Below are 9,696 nucleotides of genomic sequence, written 5' to 3' on the forward strand. Positions count from 1 at the left end.
ATGTATCTGAGTGTGACGATTCTGCAAAGACAAACCGGAAGAGGCAGAGTCATCAGGGCGATAATATGATAAGTGTTTTTCCTCCAGCCCCACCCTGCTGACTCTTCTCTCTGAGTTAAAACATTTCCCAGATTTGTACACTGTTTGAGGAGGAGAAGCGAGCATGGGAAGGCGTGGGGCGCACCAGTCAGGAGATGGTTTCATTGCGAGGGGAGATGGGGAGTCGGGGTGTGTTGTGTTGAGTTAAAAAAAAAATCCTATCTTGCTGTCAGGCGTTTGTGTGCTCAGGCCTGTGTTTGTCTCACTGAAGTGTGAGGGGGTGATGACGCATGTTGGGGGTGGGGGGTTCAGCATGGGGGCAGGGAGTGATAAGGGTGGACACAAGAAAGGCTTTTGTTGGGATCATTTAGGGCTGCCATGTAAGAATAGACACTCACATACAAGGGAAGGGTCAGAAGGTGACAACTGCACAAAGACGACTCACACCAAACACACATGTTCGACATTGTGTGCCTGTGCTTTTTCTCTGTGAGCTGCTCTCGCTGTTTTAACTCGCATTTCTGTCCCCTCAGCAGCCTCCTTGTTGATGCATGCTGGGTAGGTTCTCAGATACTCCCTCCTCAGGTCACTGGCTCTGTTTGTCCTAGCCCTCCTTTCCTTCAACCCTCCCCACCCTGCCTCTCCTCCTCGCCTGACCAGTTCCTCTAATTTGGTTTCTAATTTTTTTTCTCCCATGTACCTTACCTCCTCTCCCTTCAGCTATGTGTGGGTAAAGTACAGCCCCTCCCCTTGGCTGTGTTTGCCAATACATGTGTACACACCCACTTGTATGTAAATCCCCTAAAGTACTCACAGTTTTTTAGCTGTGTGGTCCTTCTTCAAAATGATGATTTAATATGATGGGCTTTTGGAAAACAAGCCCCAAATACGACTTAAGGTTGACATGCAGAGAATCATGTGGGCTTCTGTCATGTACACACACGCACGCACGCACGCACACACACACACACACACACACACAGACACACTGTAATGAAAAAACAGAGCAGACAAATTTGTTAAATGTGAGCTGTAAGTTAGACTACAGTCCTATTTTTTTATACATCTGAGGCCGACTGATTTCTTTCAAACATCAACCTGACTGTGCGTGTGTGTGTGCGTGTGTGTGTGCTGGAGAGAGAGATAGAAATTGAGCGCAGCGTGGTGGTAGAGCTTACAGTAAATGGAGACATTTAGGAAAGCAGTAGATAGACAGACACAAACACACAGATCAAAGAGGTTTGAGCATTACAGTACCCTGGGGAACAAAAGAAACAGAGAGAGAGAGAGAAAGAGAGAGAGGATGTGAGTGAAGGTGAATAGAAACCCCAATCAATACGCCATCCAAGAACAGCTTGAGCCAGCGAAGGAGCAGAGAAACTGAAAGTAGAGGGAGATGGAGAGAGAGACAGAGAGAGGAAAAGCGGGTCAAATAATGAGACCAAAGGATGGGCGTTTGCAAGGAGGACAGAGAGATGGAGAGAAAGATGGACAGAGCTGTGATAGATCAAGCGCTGGGTCAGGAGAGAGAGAAAAGAGCATGAACGAGGGAGTCACAAGCTGCCGACCCCTGCTGACCCCTTAGCCAGGAGGGCTCGAGGAGCTCAGGGCAGGGCAGGGGAGGCGGGAAGGTCTTGGGGGAGGTTTGGAAAGGAAGGAGGTGATATTGATGCGTGTGGGGGGGTGGGGCATCCAAGGACAGTGAGGAGGCCCTTTTCTCTTCTCTTCACAATCAAACATGAGAGCATGTGGTATATCACCGTAAACTGTCAAACTGAATTCACCTTGATACTAACTCACATCTGTCTCACGCACCTGTTTATGTGTTTACACAAACCATTCTGATAGCTGTCATTCAACATCTTGTGCCCATCGCACATTTGGCTGGATTGCATTACAGTGGGCGCTGTTTTCCATTAGGAGCACCAAACTCCTTTTGACAAGAAATCTTCACCATTGACTGTAAAGAACACAAAGTGTCTGAGGTTTTACTGTCTTATCTGATTGTCTAGAGAGATTGAAATGATCCCACAATGCAACCATATGTAATGAGTGACTAGAAAATTAGAAGGCATTACAACCAGGATAGATAGATAGATAGATAGTATCTTGTGTTGAACTTGCCTTAAGCAAGTATGGTTAAAACATTGATAAAAAAAAATGGAGCTTAGTGTAGAGCCATCTTCTCTTTAATAAGTGAAGATAACTGTCCTCACGTATTGTACAGACTGCTTAAAATAAAAGTCTGTGTGAAAATAATTCACCCGGTCGTTAATTAGTTTGTTTATTGACTTAGATTGCATAATACACATAAATAACTTTACATCATCATCAAAAAAATCCTCATTACGTCCAAACATTATTCCATGTGCAATACAGTTCTGTCAGAACATAAATAAAATTTAAAAACAAAAAATTAAACAACACAGTCATGTTCTAACACCTCCAGGCAAGTATACAGCGCAAGACTCTCCTGTCTGGGCCTATAAATAATGAATCACATCAGTTATGCTCAGATTTTACTGAGTGTGAGGACATAATGTAGTACATGTGCTTCATTCGACAGCGAGCAGAGTGAAAGTTGTTGAACGAGTTTGGTAAGCTAACGCTATAGGCTACAGAATATTCTTCAGCAGAGGATTCCTCATATGTGAATATTGACTGAGTGCTATGCTAACATGCACGTTCACACACTTATTGCCTCTCTATCAAGTGAAATCAATACATACGTTGCAGGATGTTGAGTATAACTGTAGAAATGTTTAGCTGAATGACCACAAGCAACATTTCTCCCTCTGTTTCTCTTCACGTACCGCCATCCTTTCTCCCACACCCTCAATTTCGGCTCTCCCTCCCTCTTTCCACTTCTCATCCCTACTTCCTCCTTCTTGCTCTCTCTCTCTCACACACACACACACACACACACACACACACACACACACACACACACACACACACACACACACACACGTACACACACATTCCCTTTCTTCAGCCTCCTCGCAGTCCAGATGGCCTAGCTGCCCCCACACTCACTCCCCCACATACACTCACTCCATGCTCTCTACCCCACTCCTCCTCTCCCCTACGGGAACAGCATTCCCTTTAGAGAAGAAGACCTCACCCCCCCACCACCCCCACAATACACCACTACCACTGTGAGCACACACATTGTATGTATACACACACCTCCCAACACACTCTTCAACACATCTCTACTGTCCCTCCACAGACCACAGGCTTATATACGCCCACTCGTGTACACACTGACACAGAAGATCTCGTTCAGAATTCTCCTCTTCTGCAGCATAATATCTATTGTAGGTGTGATGTATGGCACAGTGAGACGTGGCCATTTTGGTGCTTTTGTTTTTGTTGTTATATTGTTTTATTCTTCACACACACACACACACACACACACACACACACACACACACACACACACACACACAAAATAAATCATTTAATCTGATAATGGTAAATGTTGCTACATCTGCCCGCATTTCTGCGGTGACTCAGCTGTTGCTAAGCAGAGAAAGGATCTTTAGGATGTCTTTCAATGAAATGCGCGTGGTATGATGATATGATGACAAACTGGCATTGTGAGGAATGCCGTGCACCTATCATGAGTGCAAACCTACCTGCGCAGCCACACTGACTCAAGCACAAACAAGCACATGCCTACGTACATTCTGTTAACTTATCTTTATAATTAGCTAGGGGGTCAGGGACGGCGCACCGGAGAGAAACAGAGAGATGGTTGTTAGGGCAGAGAGTGGATCAGAGCAAAGAGAGGTGTGACTACTACAGTGCGAGGGAAGAGGACTATTGTTGTGAGTGTGTGCGTGTGTTGATTGGCCATGGAATAAAGGAGAAAGAGGGAAGAGTTGGTGTATGAGCGTGTTTGTGTTTTCTAGGGCTTAGTGTGTGGTGGTGGTGGTGGAGAGAGGGGGTGTAGGCCAGGGGAGGAGGGTGTGGTTAACGGTTATAGTGCTCACAGGAAGCCCAGAGGCAGGGAAAGGGGAAGTGAACCACCCCCACACTGTTCCAAGGCCGTGGCGGGGCACTCCTCAGGGCTGGAACTAACTGACCTCAGCTCACAGCTCCCACCACACCTTTTAACCCTCTTACACACACACACACACACATACACACACCCACACACACACGTACCAAAGATAGACAAATGATGCATGGTCAGTTTCTCACATAAAAAGCAGTTGATGTCGACCATCACGCAACTATTTGTGACATATCTATGCGGCAATGATGAGTACACACACACACACACACACACACACATACAGAACATTCCATTACCATGCAATATTAACATAACACTAACATGAAATTAAAATTGATTAAATATGTATATTATTTATCATATTTACAATTTTCTTATTTATCAATATTTATCACTGTATTATATATTGCATACTGTGCATATTTTAGCCCTTTCCCTACAAAATGTACATTTAGGCCTACATATTTTTCCAAAGGCTTTTAAAGGCTCTTTAAATCATAAAATCTCACAGCAAATGTGTTTTCTTTTTAAAGCAGCAATAACTGGACAGAAATGTCATGAAATCTGAGTCCTCAAACGTTCACACGAATTCAAGCAACCTTTCTTTTTTTTCTTATCATAACACAAGTTGACCTGAACTTCCCCGCTGAGCCTCAGACTGTGCCGCATGCCAGGCACCTTGGCCCACACTTGGCCACCATGATCCGGCTTTTTCAGTCCACATGCGTGCTCATTCAGCTCATTCATTCCCGGGCCAACTGACCCCAGGCGACGTGGCTCAAATGCTTCAGCCCCGGTCGGCTGACTCACAAACACAACGCTCTAGGGCCAACAAAAGGTTAAAGCTGGGAGAACTGGTGTGAAAAGACACGCACACACACACGCACACAAACAAACCACGCATATAGTCCTGGCTTTAATAAGTAATTCAAACTTTTATTGTTTGAAATAAACAGTGTAAAACATGATGACAGATGACAAAAATCAACTTGATCTCTTCTGCACCCATAAGATAAAAGTCAGTGTGTAATATAATATAAGAGTCAGTGTTCACCAATGTGACCCTGGTCATCCTGGTTGCACATAATGTTAGCCTTGGTGAACGGTTTAATAACTCCACAGAGAGCTGGATCCCAATCTGACCCTTAACCCTGATGAAAGAAAGGTCACTGGGGTCACACACTTCTCCCTTTTCTACACGGCCCTTTTCCGCTGAAAGGGTGTTTGTAAAATCAGCTTTCATGGGCGAAAGAAAGCCAATGTGAATATGTTCAATTGTAACAACGTTGTCCAGATTCGATTACTGCAAACCAGACTAAAGATATTGTGAGTTTGCGGTAGTGGGGGCATAGAAAAAAGGATTGACACTTCATTATCCTTTAAATATTGGCAGGGGTGTGACAGGGTGCACCTGCTGTCTCTTCAGTCCCTTTTCAGAGTCAAACACAGACGAATGGGAGTTGCTGAGGTTAAGACCTATAAGCTAAAACAATACCTGAAAACCAATGTAGGCCAAAATAACCAATAAAAGACATTTATAGCGCACAGTCAAACCAGAAGCGCATGCCGTACAGCTCAGCAACAGCTTAAATCCACTTAGTTTTATAAGACCACATCAATGATAACACCCTCTCTAAAGAATCAAATTTTTAATCCAGCCTTTGCGGCAAAAAATAAAGTGTCTGCAGCTCTGTTGGACAACAGAGGCAAAATTGGCAGAGGTATTGAGAGGTTCCATCTATTTTGCTTCATCATTAACTGTATGATTTTCTTTTGTTTGAATATGGGCCATACATACTCTTTGGGGAGTAACATAATGTGGAAATACTTGTGCTTTCTTATCTTCTATGGAAACTGTTGCAGGGATAGTTAATAGAAAATAGAACCGGAAACAAATTAGGAAAGAGTTGATTGGATATGTGAAGGTTCTTCCATTTAATCTTGCACTTCATTTTATACCAGCGATTTTAAGATTGAATTACATGTTAATCTCAGTGAGAGGTCAGAATGTAGAAAGATATTGCATTTCGATATTGCACATGCCACTGTGCGGATCTCGCCAGAAATCACTTTTCTTTTTTTCAGAAATGTCCTTCCTCGTGTTGAATGCCTGGGGAGTCTCAGTTTTGTTCGCATTCCTTATAAAAATGATTTTCACCCAAAAAATGTATTTCAGTAAACAGGTAGGAAGGCAAGGAGACAAAAAAAACAACAACTGGGATGTAACAAGCAAGGAATCTTCGCGGCTTACAAACTGAGGGACCAGAAAGGTCTTGAAGTCTTTCAGAGAATAAAAGGAAACTGAAGCGCTACATCCGCACAAAAGTAGCAATGTTGCAAATGCAGCAATGCACCTGAAAGTATTATCTCTAGAGCATTTTCAGCAAAAACAATAAGGTATACCTTTCAAACAATACCAAAAATGTATTTATTTTAACTTTAATTTAAATAGTGTTATATTTTCATGTAGTCACTGATTTTCTACCATTATTGCTAAGGTCTGTTTTATGAAAGATAATTAAGTAAGAGTTAAATTACATTTGTGTTACAAACTGGAAAACAAACAAACAATTGATTTGTTTCAAAACTCAGATTTTATTTTTAAGCTTTTTAGGATTGTGGGTACTTTGTATTGTATAATCTAAGTGAGGAAATGATGTATGTAGTGATTATTGTTGCACACATAAAAATATAGAAGTGAACAGTAAAATGTGTTTCCTGAAACCAAATCAAACATAAAGGTAATGTGTGTACACATTCAAAATAATAGTTTAATTAATTTAATAGTTGTAATTCATTGAAAAAAGTACAAATTTTCCAAATTGTTAGTATAAAGTCAGAAAAGGAGTATAATATTATTCAGCCTGCTTTTATATTCGCGTACACACCTCATTTACAGTAAGTATGAATATACTTAACTTATACATGATTGTATGTGATGATGCATGCATCATCTTTTCTAGTCTGAAACAATATGATTATTAACAGAAATTGTTTCTGCAGATGTCAAAGAAGAACAGACGAACTGATTAACGGCTCTCTACTTAAATGAGATCAAATAACAGTCTCAGCATGGGTAAGTACATCACTACCCAAAAATAGTTCTTTTGTCTCCGTGGTTTAAAATAATTTCACATTTTAGCTCTGGCAGGTGTTTGCCAGTTCACAATTTAAAAGCAGCATGTGAGGCAACCTTCAACAAGTCAATTTTCTACAATTTACAGGAATGAATAGCATTTGTTGATGACATTACAATAGAATCACTATATGGGTTTTTGTGGCAATTTAGGACAAAATAAAAAAAACATTAACAAAGTAATTTCAGAAGGAGCAACAGCCTCTACCCTCTGGTTAGTGTGTACACTGCTCCCTCTACTGGTAAATAGGCAGTGTTGTGTTTGAGGCAGCTGTTGCACTCTTAACATTTAAACAGCAGCTGTGAGAGGAGAAGTGACCCTGTTACATATTTTGAACATTTCTGATAAGTGTAAAAGAGGTATACAATAAAGTTAGCCAAATTTTAGCCACGGAAAATTATACAATTGAGGAAACATGAAAAAAAAAAAATACAAATTGCAACAGCAGGTAATTCAATATGTTGGTTATTGAATCTCAAAATATATTCCAGCACAGTCCAGGCAGGTTTAGGGGCATTTGTTAATTCCTCCTCATAATCTGCTGAGGTGAGTTAGCGTTTCATGGGCTGACGAACCTGAGATTGAGCTTGAAATCACCATTCTCAGGTTGGACAGTCCTAGAAAGAACCACTCAAGTGTTAAAGCCGGACTTCAGACTCAGTACACAGTGTCTACGATGAGCGCAACTTTGACAAAAACAAAATCACTTGAATAAAAATTAATATGTCTGTGATGAGTCCTGTCCAGACGCGTTTACACATCTGTAAATGTGCACCTTCTGGGTGATGCGCTGGTGGGTGTTAGTGTTTCCTGCATAATAAAAAATTTAAACTGCATAAAAGTCAACTTTGTGGTACCTATGGAAGAGAAATGGTATAATAAGATAATACTGTTGGCCACATCATGTTGGTCAGCAACTTTGCTAATTGCCATCATGCGAAGGCTGTATTTTCTGAAGGGATTACCCTAAATGTAATAACAGTATCTGCTAAAATAAGCTGTACTGCAGGTTTTTAATTTTTTTTTACCAAAATAGACTATTTTATTGATAATGTGTTGTAAAGTTATTAAACAAATCCAAGCATCCATAATGTACAATTATTTAGATTCACAGATGTTAGGATTTTGGCGCCAGAAACAACATTCATTGAGAATAAAACTGTTACACACAAAATACAAATACAATTCATTGCCAGTGATAAAAGTAAAAACTGGGATTTTCATTCATTCTGGTTATATAATTACACTTCTTTTAAAAGAAAAAAAAATCTGAATCTGTAGTCTATAGGGAGGATCCAGATGCTGTGCCTATTGTAAAATATCATATCTCATTCATCTAATGACATCCTACAATGGCTGCAATTTAAATGCATTTAAACGACATATCTGGCTCATGTTTAGTGCACATTTTCTCATTCAGAAAACTCTGAGCACCATATAAGAAGGTTAACACCACGTCTGGCTCTCTGTTGTTAGCTAACCTCAACTGAAACCACTCAGAAAACACTCACTGCCAACGGAGCCTAATGCACAAACTGCATCTCATACTAAAAACATGTAAATCAACCCGGCCTGACTTTATGAGAACAGGCCAGTCTCTTAGAAAGGGTTCTCTCGTGATATAGAGAGCACAGAAGAACACACACACACACACACACACACACACACACACACACACACACACAGAAAGAGAGATTGAAAGGAGAAGGAGGGAGAGGAAAGAATACTTTACCCTCTTCACATGATTCAGAAATACTTCACTGTCTGAATTATTTATCCTCAACTATCTGCATTGAGCCACTGTACTGTGTTGGCCTACTCACTTTACTAATTTAATTTACAATACACTCACTGCCAGATAGCACATTAACCAGACAAATAACAACCATACAGACATAGCTACTTTCCATGTTTCCTCCCTTTCAACAATCATTGCAACAATGGAGGACTGTGGCAAGTTTGTGAAGGCTCCTCTCTAAAAGCTTTCAAAAGTCTCCTCTGCGTACTTCTTACCCACATGGTAGACCCTCTGTCTCCTCAGGCCCAGTCGAAGGTCAGGCAGGGAAACAGTCTTTATCACGTGAAGTCAAGACCCAGAAGAAGGCACACAGGAAGAGAGCAGAGCAACCTGGAGCAGAAGCTAGTGAGGATGAAAAAGAAACACAGGTCGCTGAGTTAAAAAAGGCCACTCCTGCTGTCTTTACTAAGCCGTGACCTCATCATGCTCTGTGCTACCAATGGGGATGCAACTCACACACAGACACACCACCTTCCTGTTTGTCATTGCTGGTGGTAAACTTTCCACTGACATCTCCATTCAAAGGACCAATGTGAGGTTTTCATGCATTTTGTCATAAAAAAAAAACAAACATTAAACTGAAATAAGTCTATTTAGGCAAATGCAACCTTGCAATCATGCAATGGAAGATGTAACTCATTTGTGTGTGTGAGAGACAGAGAGAGTAGAAGGAATAATACAAAATGGTATGATGATTG

Source organism: Micropterus salmoides, unplaced genomic scaffold, assembly GCF_014851395.1.
Source record: "Micropterus salmoides isolate LMB-PRFRI ecotype aquatic unplaced genomic scaffold, ASM1485139v1 Ms_hic_scaffold_16, whole genome shotgun sequence".
In the NCBI taxonomy this organism is placed as follows: Eukaryota; Metazoa; Chordata; class Actinopteri; order Centrarchiformes; family Centrarchidae; genus Micropterus; species Micropterus salmoides.